Source organism: Miniopterus schreibersii (genome assembly GCF_964146895.1).
Source record: "Miniopterus schreibersii genome assembly, chromosome: 1".
In the NCBI taxonomy this organism is placed as follows: domain Eukaryota; kingdom Metazoa; phylum Chordata; class Mammalia; order Chiroptera; family Miniopteridae; genus Miniopterus; species Miniopterus schreibersii.
This window is the reverse complement of record NC_138101.1, coordinates 85,279,927-85,302,519: the sequence shown is the minus strand read 5'-3', so window position 1 is coordinate 85,302,519 and position 22,593 is coordinate 85,279,927. Positions and strand designations below refer to the sequence as shown.

The following is a 22,593-nucleotide window of genomic DNA, read 5'->3' as shown; positions in this document are numbered from 1 at the left end:
AAAAGTAATTATAGATGAGTCAAGTTTGGAAATAGTGAGAGAGTTTAGCTCATTTATCATTTACCGTAGAGCTGAAGAAATGGGAAGTACTTGTAAAAAGCAGCACTGTCTTCCCATCCAGGTCTCATGGAAGACATCACTAACTGGTCGGGGCATTGCCCTGCAATAAATGAGAGGAAAGCCTGGCATCTCAAATGAGTGTATGTATTTACAGCTTTTTTACTAATGAATGTGGCTATGAGGAATGTCTGTAGCTGGTATCTAGGTCACGTCCTTGGAAGAAAGACGTGAATAAATAAATACAATAATTACGCCTTCCACATAATATTCTTGTCCATAGTAAACTTGCCATTTAATGCTGAGTAATTAATTGACTACTCCTGGGCACGTGGGTCCCAGTGCTATTGCTAGAGGCTTTCTGGGACATGCATGGTTCTTTTATCATATTAAACCTTAATAAGCATGAATCTCATGTTTTTATATACATAATAAATTGAAAGGCTAAACCAATTGAAACTTTCATTCTTTAGTTCTTTCCCTGATATTTCAGCAGTTAAAATGTCCAGATAATAAATTACAGAGTGCTGTTATCACCTTTTTAAAAAAAAAATATTACATGCCTGGCCAATGTTGCTCAGTTGTTGAGCATCAACCCAGGAACCAAGAGGTCACAAGTTCGATTCCCAGTTAGGTGCCCGGGTTGCAGGCTCGATCCCCAGTAGGGGGCGTGCAGGAGGCAGCTGATCAATAATATTTTTCTCTCATCAATGTTTTCATCTCTCTATCCCCCTCCCTTCCTCTCTCCCTAAAAACCAATAAATAGCATATTTAAAGAAAAATATGACATCTGGCTTAGCAAGGACTTAATCCATGCTTTGCCGACAGCATCTTGTCAGTGTAGGCTCCCAGTTCCAGGCAGTGGGCAGAAGCATGGGCATGAAATTCAGACAAATCTGGGTTCAGCCTCTGCTCTCCTGAATTTCTTGCTATGTGTTCTCAGCTTCAAGTTTCCTCACCAGTGAGCTTCAGTTTTCTTATTTATAAAATGGACTCACAGGCACTTTCAGGGTCGTTATTAGCATTAAACGAACTGTATCTAAGATCCCAGAATAATTACAAATATCAGTAGGTTAACATTACTGAATTTATATAGAGTATTACATCACGAAAGCTGAAAAAAGTTTCAATTCTATTATAATTTAGCGTGCATCTTCTCTATAGGACATATTGCACTAAGCATCTTTGATTGAGAAACACACACAAAAAAGACATGGAATGTCCCAAGAGGAAATGCATTCCAGTAAGATACGTACATATAGCACATACAGGGGTGGGCAAAAGTAGGTTTACTGTGCCATAGTGACATTTTTTTTGAGTTAATAAAGCTATTGTTATAATCATAGCCTGCATGTCTTTTTCCATAAGAACAACTGTAAACCTCTGTTTGCCAACCGCTGTATAATACATTCACATACGCCAGCAGACCAAATATCCAACCACAGGCAATACTTCTTAAAGGAGAAACATAAGGTGCTGTGGATACTTTGCCTCTCTCATCACCTGCCCAGGATCTCTGACCAGCGTCCAGTGTTCTAGGTCAACGTCCCCACCTTGTGGAGAGAATAAAGAACAGTTTGACCCAATATCACTTTTCCTTTCTACCTTCGTGTCCTCTTGGGGTGGGGAGAGAGGCTTTGGAAGCTGAAATGCAGGCGATGAGGAGGTGAGTGGATGGTCTCTCAAAGTCTTACCCAGCCTTTACTGCTTGTTCTGTGTTTGGTTAATTTTATTAAAGCCATTCCTTCTTTGAGAAGCACAAGCCTATGTTTACTTACTTACTCTTTTCCCTTCTTTCAAACTTCTACCTAAGAAACTGCTGAAAAAACACTTCTTTGTCTGAAATTGCTTTCATTCTAAATTATTTAACTCTGAAATTCTAATCTCTGAATACTTCCTTTTGTCATTCTATTTCTCAAATTACTAAACACTATTTTCTACCTCGTGGGAACACCAAGTCCTTGTTCCCCTGCTCTGCCTGTCTCCATCATGATCACCACCACCATCCCCCTTATAAGAACTACTGAATGCTCCCGTATGCCAGGTGATCTTCAAAATCGTTTAGAAATGTTATATTTTAAAATCAAAACCCTATGTATCAGACACTGCAGGTCCACAGATGGCCTTATATAAATTTAAAATCTAAAAAGCTCTGAAGATTGAAATTTTTTAAACTTGACATCGAAACCTAACACAAACTGACATGAGGCTTTTGTAGTCTTTATTTATTGCATTAAACAGAAATTGTCATATATTTTATTTCAGAAGTATACATATATTTCATTATTTAATTGATAGTTCTAATTCACTGGGTATACACTTAAAATATCTTATGTGCACTTTAATATCTTTCTAAAATTTGAAAAATTCTGAATCAAAAAACACATTTAATTACAAAGGTTTGAAGTAAAGTACTGTGAGTGAACATTGTTGTCATCTCCATTTTACAGCTAAGAAATAAGAGACCAAAATAAATTGTGACTTACCCCAAATCATACATTAGGAAGGTTCAAACAGAATCACCCTGGATCTGAAACCTGAGCTCCAAGCATGTGGCTTCTTCTGATAATTACTGTAGCCCTAAATTTCCTTAACTCTGCCCTATACATTTTACCTCCAAATTTTAAACAATCATTTTATGATTTCACATTCTTGATTCTAGCCTCCTGAGAAAGCCATGTGCTTTATATTGATCACTTCTGTTACGAATTTATAATATCCAATTTTAACTAGATCTGCAATGCAGCCCCTCAGTTTTTCCATTCATTCTAAAAGCAATGTTTACTCCCAGGAACCTCAGCCTTTGCTCCCAAACTTTACACCTTCTTGGTCACCCCTACCCTGTCCCAACTCATTTGTACATTGTGTCCATTTTTCCCTCTTTATAACTCTCGGGTTAAGTCTTATGAATTCATCCTGCTCATTGTCTTCAGCTCTTTCTACTAAAGATCTGATCTTTCCAAAGCAGATCTGGTCAAGGTACTCCCTAACTTAACAATAGTCAGTGGCTTCCACTTGGCTATGGGAATGTCTTAAATCCTCAAAATGTAATGAAGGACACTTTCCGTAACGTGGCCTTGGTCTGTATATCTAGTCTTGACTCCTTAGTCCTTAGCTCATTTTCAATATTCTAACCAGATCAGACTATTCGGGGCTTCCAAAATATTAAAACACTTTCATATCCCAGTGCCTTTAATCATGTGGTTTTCTTTGCTTGGAATGTCATCTACTTGATATACTTGGTGATATCCTGTTCAGGTTTTAAAGCCCAATTCAAATGCTACACCCTTACTGCACCCTCCTAATTTCACACAGGCCCTTCATTTCACTGCAACCTCACCAAAGTTCTATACCTCTTTTCTATAATATAGTGGAATTTGCTCACACTCAAATAATAATAGTTATGTGATGCTTTTGTTCCCATTTATTTGTGAGCCCCTTAAATCATAACTTCTTATTTTTCTTTTTGACAACCGGCTTAATTAATGGCATAAAAAGGCCTCTAATAATAACTGATTTAAATTAAAGTACAACATTCACATGAATCATATGTATTCTGATTTCATTGTCCTCCCCTGCATTAAGGACTATTACAACGTAATGGGCAAGTTAAACATGCCTTCTTTGAGTTTCTGTAGAACAATCTTCATTTTAAGTTTTGTTTCTGTTATTACAACATATTATCACCAAGTAGAAGGATGCCTGACTTTGACTTGATGCTCAATATAAGAGTAAGGAAGTATAAAAATAAATAAGTTCATTTTAATATGTTGAGTTTCTAATTTTTCATTGGTAAACCTTTGTTTATTCTACTTTATTTCTATCATGTGTGAATTGATGGCTACACTTACCTCTTTTGCTGTCGACTTAATTGTCCTTCTGGTATTGTCTTTTCATCTTTATGCTTATGTCTTAGCTTTACAATGCTTTTCCAATGTATTTTTTTATTTCATTAATATATTGGAGAGTAAACGTTTGGATGTTTTTTACTTGTTTTTTAAATACCAAACAGAATTTCTTTTTTGGTGAATCCAATGATTTATTCAAGCAAGAAAATCCTCCCATTCTTTATACATATATAATATATACTTCTTTGATTAGTAGCACCTTTATACGTTTTATTTTGTGTCTACCATTAAGTAGTATTGGTTTCCAGAGGATTTTGTATTGAAAATATTGCTTGCGATACTCTACCGAAACAGTTTTATTTATGTTTTATAAACAATGCACACCAGTGTCCCTTTCGGAAGAAAAATTTCTACAAGGATCTTAGTTTAAAATTTGCTGTTCATTTATACTGGTTTGCTGTTTGACTCACATATATTTGTTTTATTTTCTCTCTCATTTTTCTTCACTCCTGGAGGAAGACAGTGAGCTGAATTATGTCCAATAATTTTGTCATAAAATGTTGTTCCTCTGTTTGCATCGAATGGTTATCAACCCCCATGAATAGCAGTGTACCAAGGGACAGATACAATCGCTCATGACTGACAGTTTGCTCCAGACCTTCCTGCCTCCTCTTATCATTCTTCCTGTCAGGTGCTTCCTAAGGACTCCTCATTTGTATTTTTTTCCAACATTGTTCTTCTATGTTCAACCATATGAATGTCTTTCTCCTTCAGGAGCCAAATGTAGTGTGAAAGGCACTACATCAACCACTAAGTAGGAAATCACCTTGAATAGTGTAGATTGAGAATTTTAATTGGGTTAGTGAGCCTTTTCTGTATAGCAAAGACCTTGCAAGAATCCTTCTGAATGTAACTTTGTCAGAACTATCAGCTCCACAGCCTATTCTTTATTATACCTACTGCTTACTCCTTTTTGTATCACCTAAGATTTAGAACAATTGAAGTGTGTCTCAGAAAGTATCTAGGTGAATGGAGTAACTCAGCATTTAGAGAACATGCCTTTTTGTGAGTTTTTAAATGTTTATTGCTAGTTATGCAATTTAAGCTCATTAAAACTAGTTTTAACCTATATCGAAGAAAGAACCTGAAATCTAGCCAAAGTTTTATAGGGAAGCTTTGAACCACTTTTCAGCAAATTTTAACAATTCTCTGTAATATCTTAATTCACCAAGTTGAAGCTGAATATGCATTCACTGAATAAACAATTTTTTAGTGCCTACACCACGCCAAGCTTTGTTTTAGGCATGTGACATCCAAAGGAAAATAAGACAGAGAAAGTTCTCATCCTCATGGACTTTCAATTGTGGTGGGAAGACAAACAATGAGCAATTATTGAAATAATGAAAACACAAGAAGAAAATGGAAAGTGAAAAGTAGAAGGTGCTATGACCATTGCAGTAGGATGATGCTATGTGAGTGAGATTGGACCCCACGCTGAAAGTCCTGGGAAGGCTTCTGCAAGGTGATATTTAAAAAGAAAATGATAACCACAAAATACTGCAATTCTGTAATTCTAGTCATTGCATTTGTGATATGGTCTTGTCTTTCTTCCCCCAAATCCCAATATTTTAAGCTTCTGCAGAGTGAAAAATAAATTGAAATATTTCAGATGCTTTAAAATGAATATATTTTTGATGCTTTATAAATATATTTTCAGATTACAGTATTTATACTGCATACACAGTATCAATTAAATAATGCACTTTTATTTTCTCTTCATATAAATACATATATGTAGACATGTGCAAATTACAAGTTACATTTTTAGTTATTTATTGAGCACCTTACTATATTCAAGGCACTGTGCTGGGTATTATTGATCAGATTTTACCCAGCATTAAATTCTGTTTATCTGATGAGAGAGCCAAATATTTATCAAATCATCACACTAATAAAGTTTACATAATTACAAGTAAGTTAAGTGCTGTAAAGGAGAGGTACAGCGTGCTCTCAGAGTCTATGGTGAGAGGTATGGCTTGGTTGAGATCCATGAGGCTGGATGAGGCGGTGATGATTCCACTGAAACATGAGTGGAAATTAACTGCATTGAAAGGGTTGAAAAGAAAAGGAACATTTCATATGAATATGCTGAGAACGGAAAGAGCTGAGATGGGCCGTAAGAGGACTGCAAAAGAGTGGGTGTAGATGTAGCAGGGCAATAAAGAGATACCTGGTAGGAAAGGAGTTGGTCAGAGGGCCTCTGAGTCCCTTTAACATGAGATTGTGTTGTCTGCTAATTGAGAAGTAGCCACCTCCTGTCATAATATGTATATTGATTTTATAAGAACACTTGATAGAACCAAGTTGTGTTTAGTAGCATGTCAGTCACACTGCTTATCAAACGTGCACAGTGCTCATTCAGACATGATTTACTCCACCTCTACAATAGATGTGTCCACGCAACAGTTATCCGCTAAGATAATGACCCAGCAACTCATGTTTTCCTGGTTAAATAATATTCTAATGACACATTAGTGGATGAGAGGATGGTCACAGATCAGCCATGCTGTGGCACTTCTGATGTCGAGACCCAGCAACTTGTGACCATTGACTTTGTGGTAGAGAAATTTTTTAACACTGCTAATACTTGAACATAGCTGTCAGGTATTGCTTTATTAAACATGGAAGAAAATGACCATGTGAACATAGAGGAAGACATTACCATCTATGAAGAAAGTGGAAAGGCTCAAATGAGAGTCATGCATGCGGACTTTGTGACCACTGTATAAACAGACAGGGGACCAGCAATGCATGAACTCTCGGGACCGTGTTAAGATGTGGCTCCTAATCCCAAAGGAAGATCCTTGAAGGGCTTTCACCAACTGTGATAGGGCAAAAACCTGTGTGCATGTGTGTGTAAATGCATAGATACATATATAGATCAGCTGTATGTATTTGTATGAATGAAAGAGAAAGTGAACTTTCTAATAGAATGTCAATGAGTTTGTGATTCTGTAGTTGGAAACTCTGGAAAAAAGAAAGATTGGTATGGTAAAAATGAATGTGTTTGTAAGAAATTAATTGTACAACTTCAGCTTCATTCATCTCTAATTTTTTTCGTTAAACTATTTCACCTAAGTGGCCCATATTGGTAGCCTAGATTTTTAAAGAAAATTGCTAAGAAATAAATATTTTGGATTTAAAGGAACATTATTCTAGCAAAAAATGTGAAGATATTCTGTTTGTTTAAAATGATTTTACAAAATGTCCATCTAAAACAACACACATCTATACAATGATTATATTGATCTAACCCTCAAATTTATTCTCTCAGGGCAGAAAGCTTCCTGTAAACACATGAACTTAGAAATCTTACTCCAAGTATAAGAGCTACGTGCAAGGTATTCCTGGGGAAGAGATTTTTATGCAATTTTAAATAGCCTATGCTTCATTTAATTCTTTTTAAAAATTCAAAATAGCATTAACTTCTATATAAACTATAAAATTTTAATGTTCTCAGTTTTAAAGAAATTTCTAGTATTTTTTAAGTGCTTAATATTTTAGATGATTTAAATAATTATATAAATTTATCTGCTAGATACAGATATTCTAAGTCCTAGCCACTCCTCTCCATTTGTTAAAAAGTATTTTAAAAATATTTTATTATAATCATGGAAGGTTTTAATACTAGTTAAATCATCCATGTGGCTTCAAATATTTAATGTTTTAGTCTTATTCAGAAGGAGAAGACTTTACTAGGCTACTATGGCAGTGAGTAGGGCCAAACATATATTAAAGTATTTTTGTTGTTGTTTAGGTTCAAGATGATTTCTGTATGGCATTTCATCTTTTTTTATGTATTATTTATGTGCTCAATTTCTGATGAGCACTATGTTTATTTAAACATGTTTCACTTTTTTTAATTGATGAAAATTTTTTTAAAAGCAACAAAAAATTTTATGGACATACCAGACACAAAAACAAAGTTTTTCAAATTGGAATATTTGGAAGCTATGCATTCTCTATTATCTTACAAATGAGCAAAAGTCAAATAGTTATGATAGTTCTTTTTTTTTTTCTGGCCTTCTCAGATTGGATTTAATAAATTCTAGATATTCACTGTAATTATACAAAATATAATTATGTAAATTACTTAGAGATATGATTATATAAGATAATATATATTAATATATAGATATAACTATATTATATTCTAGAGAGCAGAGTTTTTAAATTGCATCTATTAAACTTTTATTTTATAATAAGTTTTAGATTTATATAATTATTGCAAAGAAATTACAGAGAGTTCCTGTATACCCCACACTCCAGCCTCCCCTGTTATTAATATCTTACATTAGTATGGCATGCTTGTCACAATTAATTCATCAATACTGTAGGAAAAGAGTAACTAAAGTCCATACTTTATTCGGATTCCCTCAGGTTTTTCCTAGTATCAGTTTTCTGCTGCAGTAGTCATGTCTTAGCCTCCTCTTGGTTGTGATAGTTTCTCAGGCTTTCCTTGTTTTTGATGACGGTGATGGTTTCGAGAAGCAGTGCTCAGGTATTTTGTAAAATATCCATCAGTCAGTATTTAGAACTTGACAGCAGCCTCCTTTCTTAGCTAGTCACGGGCGCCTGCCCAGGGATGCCTGTGTGTGTAGCCTGTGCAGAGAGGTGGCTCTCCCGGGGTCCCCAGGGCCACCAGAGCTTCTGAGAACTAGGGAGGAACCATGCGAGCCATGAGCCCCTTTGGGAACCTGTCAGGAGGCAAGTGGCCCGGAGGCCTCAGGCCTCTTCAGCTGTAGGGGAGGGAGAGGTGAGCTCTGGGCAGCGGCCTGCAGCCCGAGGTGCCCGGAGCCCCGGGCCTGTCACAGTGGCCATCTGCAGCGAGCCCGAGGCGCTCCCCGACGGGTGTGCAGCTGAGCTTACCTGGTGTGGGAAGAAGATGGGGGGTTACTCGTCCATCCCGGCTTACTTCACCTCCAGAGACCCCTTTTGATGTGCACAATGCCAGGAGTCCCCTACTAACTGGTACTATGAGAAAGATGGGAAGTGCTCCTGCCACAAGAACTACTGGAGGAAATGTGGGGACTCCTGCCCTAGGTGCGCTCTGCTGATGGCAGGGCCCCGACGGTGGCTGGGGGGTTCAAGTACCGCCCAGAGTGCTTTGCCTGTAGGAGCTGCGAGGTGACCATCGAGGCTGGGGACACATATGCCCTGGTGCAGCTAGCCACCCTCTGCTGTGGGAAGTGCCACAGCAAGGTGGGGCTGGCACCCAGGTTTGAGAGGCTCTCCAGGACTCTGCCCAGGACTCTGCCCTACTCTGTCACAGGCGTCTCCATGCCAGCCACCGCCGAGGCAAGGGGGGCTTCTCCGGATCCGCAGAGAGCCTCCGCTCCAGCTAGGCCGCTGCTGTGCAAGCAAAAGAGGTCAGCCGGATGCACATCAGTCCCAACAACCACAATGCCATCTACCCGGGGACCGCATCTTGGGGATCAGTGGGACCCCGTCCGCGCACTCCGGGTGGAGGAAGTAAAAGATGCGATTAGCCAGATGAGCCGGACACCTCATCTCCTGATTGAGCACAACCCCATCTCCCAACGCCTGGACCGACTGTGGCTGGATGCACGGCTCTCTCCCCACATGCAGGATGCAGGGCACTCTCATGCCCTCAGCACCCTGGGCACCAAGGGGAATCTGGAAGGGACACTGAAGAGACGTTCCCTAAGGCGCAGTAACAGCATTTCCAAGTCCCCTGGTCCCAGCTCCCCAAAGGGACGCCTGCTGTTCAGCTGTGACATCAGCCATTCAGAATCCCTCTGCTGTTCTAACAGCTACTCCCGGCAGATCTTCCAGCCCTGTGACCTGATCCACGGGGAGGTCCTTGGGAAGGGTTTCTTTGGGCAGGCCATCAGGTGACACACACAAAGCCACAGGCAAAGTGATGGTCACAAAGGAGTTAATTCGTTATGCCGAGGAAATATAGAAGACTATTCTGACTGAGGTGGAGGTGATGCGCAGCCTGGACCACCCCAACGTGCTCAAGTTCATCGGGGTGCTATACAAGGACAAGAAGCTGAACCTGCTGACAGAGTATATTGAGGGGGGCACGCTGAAGGACTTTGTGCGCAGTGTGGATCCATTACCCTGGCAGCAGAAGGTCAGGTTTGCCAAAGGCATTGCCTCTGGAATGGCCTATTTGCGCTCCATGTGCATCATCCACCGAGATGTGAAACACAACTGCCTCGTCAAGCTGGACAAGATTGTGGTGGTGGCGGCAGACTTTGGGCTGTCACGGCTCATAGGAGAGGAGAGGAAAAAGCCCCCTGTAGAGGAGGCCACAAACAAGAAATGTACCCTGCGCAAAAATGACCACAAGAAGCACTGTGCAGTGGTGGGAAACCCCTACTGATTGGCCCCCGAGATGCTGAACAGAAAGAGCTATGATGAGACTGTGGATGTCTTCTCTTTTGGGATCACTCTCTGCAAGATCATCTGGCAGGTGTATGCAGATCCTGATTGCCTGCCCCAAACACTGGACTATGGCCTCAACATGGAGCTTTTCTGGAAGAAGTTTGTCCCTACAGACTGTCCCCCAGCCTTCTTCCCCCTGGCCACCATCTCCTGCAAACTGGAGCCCGAGAGCAGGCTGGCATTCTCAAAACTGGAGGACTCGTTTGAGGCCCTCTCCCTGTACCTTGGGGAGCTGGGCATCCCACTGCCTGCAGAGCTGGAGGAGCTGGACCACACAGTGAGCATGGAGTACGGCCTGACGGGGTCTCCCTCCCCTAGCCCTGGCCCAGCCCCCTGCTGTGGGCAGGGCCATCCCAGCTTCCTGTGGATTGGCAGCTTGTTTAGAAGCAGAACAAGCCATCCCTACTACCTCCCCTGCACCAGGGTAATGCATCTCCACAAGTTTGGGGGCCTGGTTACTCTCTGTAAATCTAACACTCTCCTGAAAGCTGTGAAGAACACGAAAAAGCCTAGTCCCTGGGCCAGGAGGAGTCTGTTACTCATGACCACTCGGGAACACCCTTGGATTCCGGGCTCTTGCTGAGCAGGATTCCAGGGTGAACCTACCCCTGGGCTCTGAAGTCTCTGGTCCAGCTGGGGACAGGAGGACTTCACGGTAGTGTGGATGAGAGAAAGACTGGTGGCCAGGCTGCAATCCAAGGATGTGAAAGGACAGTGGTGCTACCCTCCTTTCACTCCATGTCCCACCCTCCTCTGGGTGGGGGTCACGGGAATAGTTTTTGAAGAGTCTCTTAGTGTGTGGTGGCCAGGAGTCAGGGGAATGGCTGGTTTTGGTTCACCTCCCAGGCCACATCAATGGGAAGGGGAGTTTCCACCTCATGTTCTCAAACTGTACCGCTTGAGACTGGCTGAAAACTTCTGGGTTGGCATCCTTTCTGACTGCAATAAGTCACCCACAGTGCAGGAAGAGGCTGGGGGCTGGGAAGAAAGAGGCCCTGCCCCTTAGAAAGCCCATATCCTGGCTGCTGTCACTCATACCCTGGTGGGCTTCTCAGTCAGAAACCTGAGACATTTTGCCTAGAGCTGGGTGGGTTCTGGAGGATAGCATGGCTTGTCATAGGCCCAGTATACGAGGCTGGGGTGTGGATATCTCAGCAACCTCTTGGCCTTGAAGCAGCCACTGCTCACCCTTCACCATGCCTGGTTCAGGTACCAACTTGGGTGGGAAGAGGTGGTGGCAGAGTCCCAGAGCTTGGATGCTGGGGGAGACAGCTCCCTGAGCTGGGCCATCTGGCTTTCACTTCCCCTGCTGGCTAGCCCACCCCCCTAGCTCCTGGCTGCAAGCCCTCAGAGCCACAGCCATGGGTGTTGAAAAGCCCTGGGGGCAGCCTCTACCTTGGCTCCCAGAGCTCCAGAGACTCAGCACAAATAGATTTGCCTCCTCCTAAGTGTCTGTGAGCTTGCGCCATATTTAAAAAATTGGGAATGGGTTTGGGATATTACTGCGATGTGTGGTGGTTGTATTGGGGGTGGGAGGGAGGAGGTGGGTAAGAGTGATTCAGGAGAATGGTTGCTGTTAATACTATCTTGTTCTGTCTGTTGGGTGAAATGTGAAATACTGTTGATAGACCTGATGAGTTGTGGGATTAGATGTCATCTCTGGTCATGTTATATAGACCATACTTATATGTGGAGTGTGCAAGCTTGTGTGGTTGAGCCCTGGGCTCCCAGCAGCAGCAAGGTCAGCACTGTGTGACTGGTTGTGCCTCAGCTGTCCCCAGTAAGCGTGGGAGTGGGGGGCCCAAGTTGGGCCATTAAGCAGACCAAATAAATTAAGCAGTTAACATGAAAAAAATAGAAAAATCAGTATTTAACCTTGTGTGGCTTTTTTCATGATTAGACTGGGGGTGATGTGTTTTGAGGAGTAAGACCACAGAGGTAAAATGCCATTCTTGTCAAGGGCACATACTATCAATATGTGATATCACTGTAATATTAACCTTGATCACATGGCTTGAGGCCATGCTTGTCCTGTCTCTCTACTGGTAGGATTCTCTTTTACCCCCTTTCATATGGTAGCCTTTGGAAGACAGTTATGCTCCTCCTCCTTAAGGGTGGAGTATCTTTGGAATTCTTCTGTGTGTCAGACTCATCTATTCTCCTCATTTATTTATTCAACCATTATTTCAATATGGACTCATTGATATATATTTTATACTGTGGGTTATAATCCAGCTCTTTCGGTTGGCTCCATTGTCCCTTTGACATACCCCAACCGTAGTGGCTATTTGTTTTTTAAACACTTTCTCACTTCCTGGCGCTACAGGATGCCCCAGGCTCATGTTGTATATTTTCTAGGCTAGTCCTCAAATCAGCCATTTTCTCCACAGAGTCCTGATTCCTTTTGTGGAGGAATGGTATTATAAACCCCATCTGGGCACTATGTGTTCTCCTTGTTAATGTGACCTGTTGCTTGTAGGGTCTCTCAGTTGACAGACCTAGAATATATGTGTGTGTATACAAACCTGTGTATATACACATATTTATACATATTTCTGTATGTTACCATCTGTACCTATAGTAATCTAAATGCAAGCTTATATTGTCTTCTACTATAATCCATTCCCACATAGATGATTCTAGCTTTACCCCTCACTTATCTGTAACCACTTACTCCAAAGGTGAGAAATCTGGCTCTCACTATTCTCTGTACATTTAATTAATTTTTCAGTTGTAGAATACATGTATTGCGGTTTCAAGTTGTTTACCCATACTTTCATGGGAAACCACTTTACCAAGTAGAATACAGTGCTTATATGCAGTCCCTTTGCCTTTAGTCTTACAGACTCCATTCATTCCAAATTTACTTAGGTCAACACCTTTTCCTCCATCCCCTTAGCGAGATTGTTTCATACACTTGTTTTTTTTTTTGTTTTGTTTTTTGTGTATTCTAACAACACTTTTTTTTTAATTTTTAAATTTTATTTTTGTTTAAAATATTACAGATGTCCCTTTTCCTCCCCGATGACCCATTCAACCCCTCCCCAGTCCCTCTCCCCACCATTGTCCGTGTCCTTGGGTTGTGCATATATGCATATAAATTCTTTGGTTACTCTCTCCCCCTCCACCCACCCGCCCTCCTCCATCCCTCTGACATTCATCAGTCTCATCTATGCTTCCATGTCATTGAACCTATTCTGTCCATCAGTTTATTAAGTTCTTTAGATTCCACATATAAGCAAGATCATGTGATGCTTGTCTTTCTCTGCCTGGATTATTTCACTTAGCATAATATTCTCCAGGTCCATCCATACTGTCCCAAAGGGTACGAGATCCTTCTTCTTTACAGCTGCGTAGTATTCCATGATGTAAATGTCCCACAGCTTTCTTATCCACTCATCTACTGATGGGCACTTGGGCTATTTCCAGATCTTAGCTATTGTAAAGTATGCTGCTATGAACATAGGGGTACATATATTCTTTCTGATTAGTGTTTTAGGATTCGTAGGATACATTCCTAGGAGTGGAATCACTGGGTCAAAAGGCAACTCCATTTCTAATTTTTTGAGGAACCTCCATACTGTTTTCCATAGTGGCTGTACCAGTCTGCATTCCCACCAGCAGTGGGCTAGGGCTCCCCTTTCTCCAAACCCTTGCCAGCACATGTCGTTTGTTGACTTGTTGATGGCACCCATTCTGACAGGTGTGAAGTGATACCTCATTGTGGTTTTAATTTGTATCTGATGATTAGCAACGTTGAGCATTTTATCATATGTCTCTTAGCCATCTGTATGTTCTCTTTGGAGAAGTGTCTATTCAGGTCCTTTGCCTATTTCTTAATTGGGTTGTTTGTCTTCCTCTTGCTGAGTAATATGAGTTCTTTGTACACTTTGGAAATTAGCCCCTTATCAGATACATCCTTGGCAAATATGTTCTCCCAGACCGTGGGGTTCCTTTGTATTTTGAGGCTGGTTTCTTTTGCTGTGCAGAAGCTTTTTAGTTTGATGTAGTCCCATATGTTTATTTTTTCTTTTGTTTCTCTAGGAGATGTATCAGTGAAAATTCCACTACATGGGATGTCTGTGACTTTACTGCCTGTGTTTTCTTCCAGTATTTTTATGTTTCATGACTCACATTTAAGTCTTTTATCCATTTTGAGTTTATTTTTGTGTATGGTGAAAGTTGGTGGTCTAGTTTCATTTTTTTGCATGTATCTGTCCAATTTTCCCAGCACACTTATTAAAGAGACTGTCTTTACTCCATTGGATACTCTTGCCTCCTTTGTCAAATATTAACTTAGCATAATGGCGTGGGTCTATTTCTGGGGTCTCTGTTCTGTTCCATTGATCTATATGCCTGTTGTTGTACCAATACCAGGCCGCTTTGATTACAGTGGCTTTGTAGTACAGTTTGAAGTTTGGCAACGTGATCCCTCCCACTCTGTTCTTTTTTCTCAAGATGGCTTTAGCTATTCCGGGTCTTTTTTGGTTCCATATAAATTTTCGCAATGTTTGTTCTAGGTCTGTGAAATATGCTGTTGGTATTTTCATAGGAATTGCATTGAATTTATAAATTGCTTTGGGTAGTATGGATATTTTAATTATATTAATTCTTCTAAACCATGAACATGGTATATTCTTCCACTTGTTTAAATCTTCCTCTATTTCTTTTTTCAATGTCACGTAGTTTTCCAAGTACAGGTGTTTTACATCCTTGGTTAAGTTTATTCCTAGGTATCTTATTTTTTTAGTTGCAATGGTAAATGGTATTGCTTTTTTAGTTTCTCTCTCTGAAAGTTCATTGTTGGTGTATAAGAATGCCATTGATTTCTGGATGTTGATTTTGTATGCAGCTACCTTGCCAGGATTAGGATGATGCTGACCTCATAAAAAGAGTTTGGGAGTTTTCCCTCCTCTTGAATTTTCTGGAATAGTTTGAATAAAATAGGTGTTAAATCTTCTTTGAATGTTTGGTAAAACTCGCCTGTAAATCCATCTGGTCCAGGACTTTTGTTTGCTGGGAGTTTTTTGATTACTGCTTCAATTTCATTAGTTGTTATCAGTCTATTCAGGTTTTCTGCCTCTTCTTGATTCAGCTTTGGAGGGTTGTATGCTTCTAGGAATTTGTCCATTTCCCCCATGTTGTCCAATATGTTGGCATATAGTTGCTCATAATATTTTCTTACAATCTTTTGTATTTCTGTTGGGTTGGTTGTTATATCGCCCCTTTCATTTCTGATTTTATTTATTTGGGTCCTCTCTCTTTTTTCTTAGTGAGTCTGGCTAAAGGTGCATCAATCTTATTTACCTTTTCAAAGAACCAGCTCTTGGTATCATTGATTTTTTTGTATTGTTTTTTTAGTCTCTATGTCATTAATATCTGCTCTGATCTTTATTATTTCCTTCCTTCTACTTCCTCGGGGCTTTTCTTGCTGTTCTTGTTCTAGTTCATTTAGTTGTTGTGTTAGATGGTTCATTAGATCTTTTTCTTGTTTCTTGAGATAGGCCTGTTATGCTATGAATTTTCCTCTCAGGACTGCTTTTGCCTTGCCCCATAGATTTTTGGGTTGTCCATTTTCGTTACTTTCCATGAAGTGTTTGATTTCTTCCTTGATCTCATTGGTAACCCATTCATTGTTTAATAAGATGCTATTTAGCCTCCATGTGTTTGAATATTTTTGAGTTTTTTTATAGTGGTTAATTTCTAGCTTCATGGCATTGTGATCCGAGAAGATGCTTGATATGATTTCAATCTTCTTATATTTGTAGAGACTTGCCTTGTGCCCTAACATGTGGTCTATTTTTGAGAATGTTCCATGTGCACTTGAGACGAATGTGTATTCTGCTGCTTTGGGATGAAATGTTCTGTAAATGTCAATTAAATCCATTAGGTCTAGTGATTCATTTAAGGTCTGCATTTCCCTGTTAATTTTTTGTTCTTGATGATCTGTCCAATGCTGACAGTGGGCTGTTAAAGTCCCCCACTATGATTGTGTTGCTGTCAATCTCCCCTTTAAATTCCCCAAGAAATTTTTTATATATTTAGGTGCTCCTCTATTGGGTCCTTATAAATGTTTATAAGGGTTATTTCCTCCTGTTGGATTAATCCTGTTAGTAATATGTAGTGACCATCTTTGTCTCTTATTATGGTCTTTTTTTTGAAGTCTGTTTTGTCAGAAATAAGAATTGCTACTCCAGCTTTCTTTTCCTTTCCATTTGCATGGAATATTTTACTCCATTCTTTCACTTTTAGCCTGTGTGAATCTTTTGCTCTAAGGAGGGTCTCTTGTAGACAGCATATATTTCGGTCCTGTTTTCTTATGCATTCAGTTACCCTATGTCTTTTGATTGGACCATTTATTCCGTTTACACTTAAGGTTACTATTGATATCAACTTATTTAATGCCATTTTCCCCCTTTATGCTGTTGTAACTTTCTCTCACTATTCCTTCTTTTTCTTAAAGCAGTCCTTTTAGCATTTCTTGCAATGCTGGTTTGGTGGTACTGAACTCCTTTAGCCTTTTTTTTTTTTTTTGGTCTGGGAAGCTCTTTATTTCACCTTCAATTTTAAATGATAGCCTTACTGGATAAAGCAATCTTGGTTGCATGTTCTTGCTTTTCATTACTTGGAGAACTTCATGCTACTCCCTTTTGGCCTGAAGAGTCTCTGTTGAATAATCAGCTGTCAACCTTATGGGGGTTCCCTTGTAGGTCACTGCTTGTCTCTCTCTTGCAGCCCTTAATATTTTCTCTTTGTCCTTGACATTTGCCATTTTAATTATGATGTGTCTTGGAGTGGGTCTCTTTGGGTCCCTCTTGTTTGGAACCCTCTGTGCTTCCTGAACTTGTGTGGCTTTCTCCTTCGCCAGCCTAGGGAAGTTTTCTATCATTATTTCCTCCACCAAGTTCTCTATACCTTGCTCTCTTTCCTCCCCCTCTGGCACTCCTATAATGCGAATGTTGTTTTGCCTCATGTTGTCCCAAAGCTCCCTTAGACTGTCCTCATCCTTTTTAAGTGTTTTTTTTTTTCTTTTTGCTGCTCTGATTGTGTGATTTTCTTCTACTTTGTCTTCTAAGTCACTTATTCTATCCTCTGCTTCATTGATCCTGCTTTTAATTCCTTCCTGTGCATTCTTGATATCAGATACAGCATTCTTTATCTCTGTCTGAGTTTTGTTTATGGTATGTATCTCTTTTTTCATGTTTTCACTAAGGTCCTCGATTTTATCATCTAGAGTCTTAAGTTCCTTGAACATTTTCATCACCAATACTCTGAACTCTGTTTCTGATGACTTGCTTAACTTCATCTCATCAAATTCTTTTTCTGGCGATGTTTCCTTTTCTTTAATTTGGGGGTTGTTTCTTTGTCTCCCCATTTTGGTAGGTCTTAGTGTTTGTATCCTATATATTAGATAGATTTGCTGTCTCCCAGTCTTATGGGATGGGATTTTGTCTTGTGGGTCCAGTGGAACCCAAAGGTGTGTTTTCCTTATACTTCTGAGCTCTTTGCTCTAGGTGTGTCCCTCTTGTGGGTGTCCCTTTTGTGGTTTCTTTATGTTCTCCTGTTGTGGTTGGGTGTAGATTGTCATTGATCTGTCCTTGGGAGGACCCTCCTCTCAAGTTGGCTAACTGTGTCTCAGCCCCAACCTCATCATGTAAGCTGTTGTATGAGTGTTGGCAAGGCAGGACAATACACAACTAAACTTCCAGGAAACAAAAGGTATCTTACAAAATATCTTGACAGTCACAATGAAAACAAACCACGTGAAAATAGAAGTGGGAGAGTGAAGGGAGAACACACATACAAAAAAAAAAAAGTGCTTAAAAAAAAGATAAAGAAGAGTAATACTTAGAGAGAGAGTGAGATGTATATCAGTGTTAATAATGGTGAAAATTTAGAAAATAATAATAAATTAAAATGTAAAAAATTAAAGAAGCTACTTGGAGATAACCGAAGCAGAGAAAAGATTCTGAAAGAAGGGCCTGCAAAAAATTAAGGGAGAGAATAGAAATAGGATAATAGTTGAAAATGAGAAAACAGAAATACAATAAAGAGAATAAGAGAAACTAACAATTGAACAAAAAGATAGGAAGACAGAAGGGAGGATAATAAAAGAATGAAAGAAAAGTAGAAAAAGAAAAATCATTATGCCAATGGACTGAGAGGAGAGAGAGAGATATAGCCCAGGCAGGGAGGGAGCCTGGTAAGAGATTTGATGGAAACTATAGAGGAAAGCAGTAAACTTGGTTATAATGATAAGTCCCAGTCGTTAAGCAGGGATATCAAGAAAGTCTTGATAGTAGAAGCAAAGATAAAACAAAACAAAGCAAATAACCAAAACAAAACTAAAAACAAGCTAAGCAAGACAAAATTCTTTTATAAAAAAAGAAAAAAATTTAGTTAAAAGTTGTTTAAACTATATATATATATTATTATCAAATTTAAAAAAGAAGAAAAAACAAATTTTCTCCCCTTTCTCTTCTTCCTAAGGAAAAAAGAGAAAAAATAAACAAACACACAAACAAAAACAAACAAAAAAACAAAACAAAAAGAACCAAAACCAAAAAACAAAACAAAAAAACAAGAAAAAAAGATAGGTGAGTTTCTTCTGGGTAACTTATGTTGTCTGAGGCTCACTGTTTTGTATGCCAATTTCAGATCTCCTGGGAGGTGCTTGTGTATCAGCCAATGTGAGAAGCCGTCTAGGTTTGGCTCTGATGTCCTTAGGTAGATGGTTGATCTGAGGCTCTCCGTGGGCCACCTCCTTTTGTCAACTATTTTGCAACCTTGTAGTTGCCTGATCTTGCTCCAGAGTCTTCTGTAGTCTTTAGGGTGCAGGGTGGCTAGTGTAGCCCAGGTTATCAGTCCCCTTAGAGGTGTCGCTGTCAGGTGCTCACTCTGCAGGGGTTAGTCTCTGCTCCACCCCGAGCTCCTCAGTCCCTACCTTGTCCTCTGACTCTAGTTCCCCAGGCTCTGTCCTGCTGCAGCTTCAGATTGATTTCAGCCTGTTGCCTTTTCTGTATGGGCCGTTTCAGCAGCCTGGGCTCAGTGGGTCTGATTAAAGAACATTCAGGTGAGCCCTCTGCCTGCCCAGCCCCCAGCAGGGTTTTTCAGCGTTTCCTCCAGTTCCCAAACCGCAGTCCCTGAGAGTCTTATTCTTGTAAAGTCCTCCTGTGAGCTGCTCTCCCTTCCCCCTCAGGACTGTGCCCTGCGGGCGTGTCTGGGGCCTCAGTGAGCAGGACCCGCCCCTTTCCTGTTGGGGGCGGGGCTCCCAGCTGCAGGAGAGGCCTGCAGGCTCCGCCCCTCCCTGCTCAGCTCTGGTTGGCTGGACGCACCAGGCCCACCCCTCAGAACCTCTACTGGGCAGACCCCCCAATCACAGCCTCTGCTGCTCTGTCAGGGAAGTGCACGCCGGGAAGGTGGGAGCCAGTTCCGCAATCAACTCACAAACGCACAAAGCAACACACAGGCAGAGAATCCGCCCTGCAAGGTCCTGTCACCCGTGTACCAAGGCGCCCAGCAGGAGGGGACCCAAAGTCAGCTCCACGCACGCTGGTCTCAGGAAAACTGGGACAGCTTCACGCGCCACCACGGCTCCCCTCAGGGCTGGTCACCGATCCCACCCTTCCGGCACCAGGAGCTCAGGGCGGGAGGGCTCCTCCCCTTCCCCGCGCCACGCAGCTCCAGTGCTTTCTGGGGCTCAACACAGTGCCCCCCAGGGAGGCAGAGGGTCCCCGTGTGCGGCTGCTCAGCGCAGTCCTCTGGTCCCTCACCACTTGGGTGCCGCAGGCCTTGGGACAGCCTTCCCTATGGTGGGCACCCTGAGTGTTAGATGCTGGTCTCAGCCGCCATTAGAAGCTTTGTTCCCTAGGAAGGCACTGGTCCCTCCGGGACTCACCGCTCCCCTGGGTCCCCCTGCCCTGTGGCGGGGTGCTCCTTTCCTTCTCGTCGCTCCGGGTGTGGGGTCCCCGCTTTTGGAGGCTGCACTCCCGAGGGGAGGGAGCTTTGCAGCCTCCAGGCCTCGGGGCTCGGAGCCCAGCACAGACTTCAGGATGACTCCCCCTTCCTATGCCCCACTCTTACCGGACTCCGTGATGTGTCCTCAGTGCTCCCCACTCGCGCTCCGTCCACTCAGGTATGTGTCTCTGGTTTTTCCAAGCTGGCTCCGTAGGATTTTGGGAGCAAATCGAGTCCGTGGCTGGGAGCGGGGGCGCTGCTGCTTCTCGCAGGGCCGCCATCTTCCCTCTCTCCTCATGCACTTGTAATGCATTTAGATTACCTTGTCACAGTTTACATTCCTTCTTGGGATATTTCAGTTTTCTAAATGTGTTTTTTTTTTTTAATTGCATACATTAAGGTTTTTATCTGCCTTAATAGATCACAGATATTGCACCTTAAAATGGAATTACTGACTTTTGAAAAGTCTGGCAATCGTTACAAGCAATGAGGAAGACAGACATGACTACAGGAGCCCTCCTACAACCCACGCTCTTATTGATCTTTCCAGCTCCCATCTTCCCAGCCCGCAGCAACCCCTCCCCACCCCAAGGCACTGGTATTCAAAAAAACCTATAGACTTCCCAAGTATTTCACAGTTTCTGCCTCTTTGTTTCTCTTTCTTCTTTCTTTCTTTCTTCTCTCTCTTTCTCTTCTCTCTCTCTTTCTTTCTTGCATCCTTTTCTTTCTTCTCCATTTGCTGTTCTTCAAATCTGTCCTTCCCAATAGTTTCTATAGTATTTTAGGATTGATATTTGGTGAGGGAGCCACCAACTATTGCTAGTTTGCCATCCTGACAATGATTGCTTATATTATCAACAGTTAGCAAAGAATAACAGCGAAGTATCCTATTCAACATTGTAATACACATTGTAATATCTAGAAATAAATTTTGTAATAGGTGTGTAACTTATTAAAAAACTATAAAATTTTAGTCAATGGCATAAAAAGAGGCCTGGAAATAAAATGATATATCAGGGTATCGAAAAATAAATGATATCTTAGGATAAAATAATTCAACATTTAAATATTTCAACTATTCATTAAGTTATTCTAAAATTAATTTAGGAGAATGAATGCATGAAAAAAATCAAAAGAGCAAAAAAAATATTAAGGACGAAACTGTGACCTATTAAAATGGAACATTAAGGCTTAACTGACTCAAATATAGAACTACCTCTCTTTAACATGTCTTTACTCTCCTTTCTGTTCAAAGAAGTTCCTTTAGCCACTTGTTTAGAGTAGGTCTACTGGAGACAAATTCTTTTATTTTTCTTGTTTAGAAAAAGTCCAGGAAGAAGTGATCTTGGGCCCTTGGGGCCTGATTTGGATGGAAATCTAAGTTCTCTGCTCACCTTTGCTGTCGGGAGTGGGTGGTCAGCCTGTAATTTTCTAGCTTGGCTGTTGTAGAATAATTATTATTGAAACATTTTCTTTCTTGCGAGACTTCCCCTTCCTTAGTCCGTTGGCTAGAAAGAGCAATCTGCACCTGTTGAATTTCCATGTTGCCAGATTCTCATGTCCATTTTGGGATATGTGATACAAAGAAAATTTAGAAAATTCACCACCTGTGGTTCCTTGAGTCCTGAGATCTCTAGTTAGTCTACTTTCTCTCCACTCTTCAGAATCTATTATGTTAATATAAAACTAAATATAATGTCCAGGGGTTTTAGATATCATTATCAGAAGGAATACAGAAAATAAGTTCATTCAGATACTCCCAGAACAAAATATAGTGACTTAATAAGCATGATATTGAAGGAGGAATATAGATCAGAGACTGATATGGAAACTCTAAAACCAGATTCAGAATATGATAAAGAGAAAACCAGTTGGAGAAAACAGTTGTTGAGCAGTTTGTTTTGGAATAATTGGCTAATAATTCGAGGAAAAGTTATATATTCACCTCAAACATATGAAACTGAAAATTCAAGGGCTAAACATACATTACTCTAGTAATATATATGTACAACTTGAAGTGGCTCTACCTTTTTAGTAGTTCTTATTGATGCACTTAATATAACCCAAAATGGAAAGACTGGAATAAAGTATGAAGACAAATACACTGCCAAAAGAAATAAGCAACGTATAAGATAAAAGGGTTAATATACATAATAAATGGGAATTCCATTAAAAGTTGTGTGAAAAGTTAAATTATAAGAAGAGAGTTATTTCTGAACGTTTTATAATTTCAACATTTTGTATTAATGTGTGTTTT

The 22,593-nt window shown here is 40.7% G+C and overlaps 1 protein-coding gene and 1 pseudogene across 2 annotated transcripts in view; both read left to right on the top strand.

Moving 5' to 3' along the window:
* The window catches only part of MALRD1 (MAM and LDL receptor class A domain containing 1), a gene marked incomplete at its 5' end in the record, with an annotated part of 544,166 nt that overhangs the window by 303,867 nt on the left and 217,706 nt on the right, over nucleotides 1-22,593 (top strand). The window lies entirely within an intron of this gene.
* On the top strand, nucleotides 8,851-10,962 carry LOC308562787 (LIM domain kinase 2 pseudogene; annotated as a pseudogene). The gene has a single exon. The product of its transcript is annotated as an LIM domain kinase 2 pseudogene (transcript).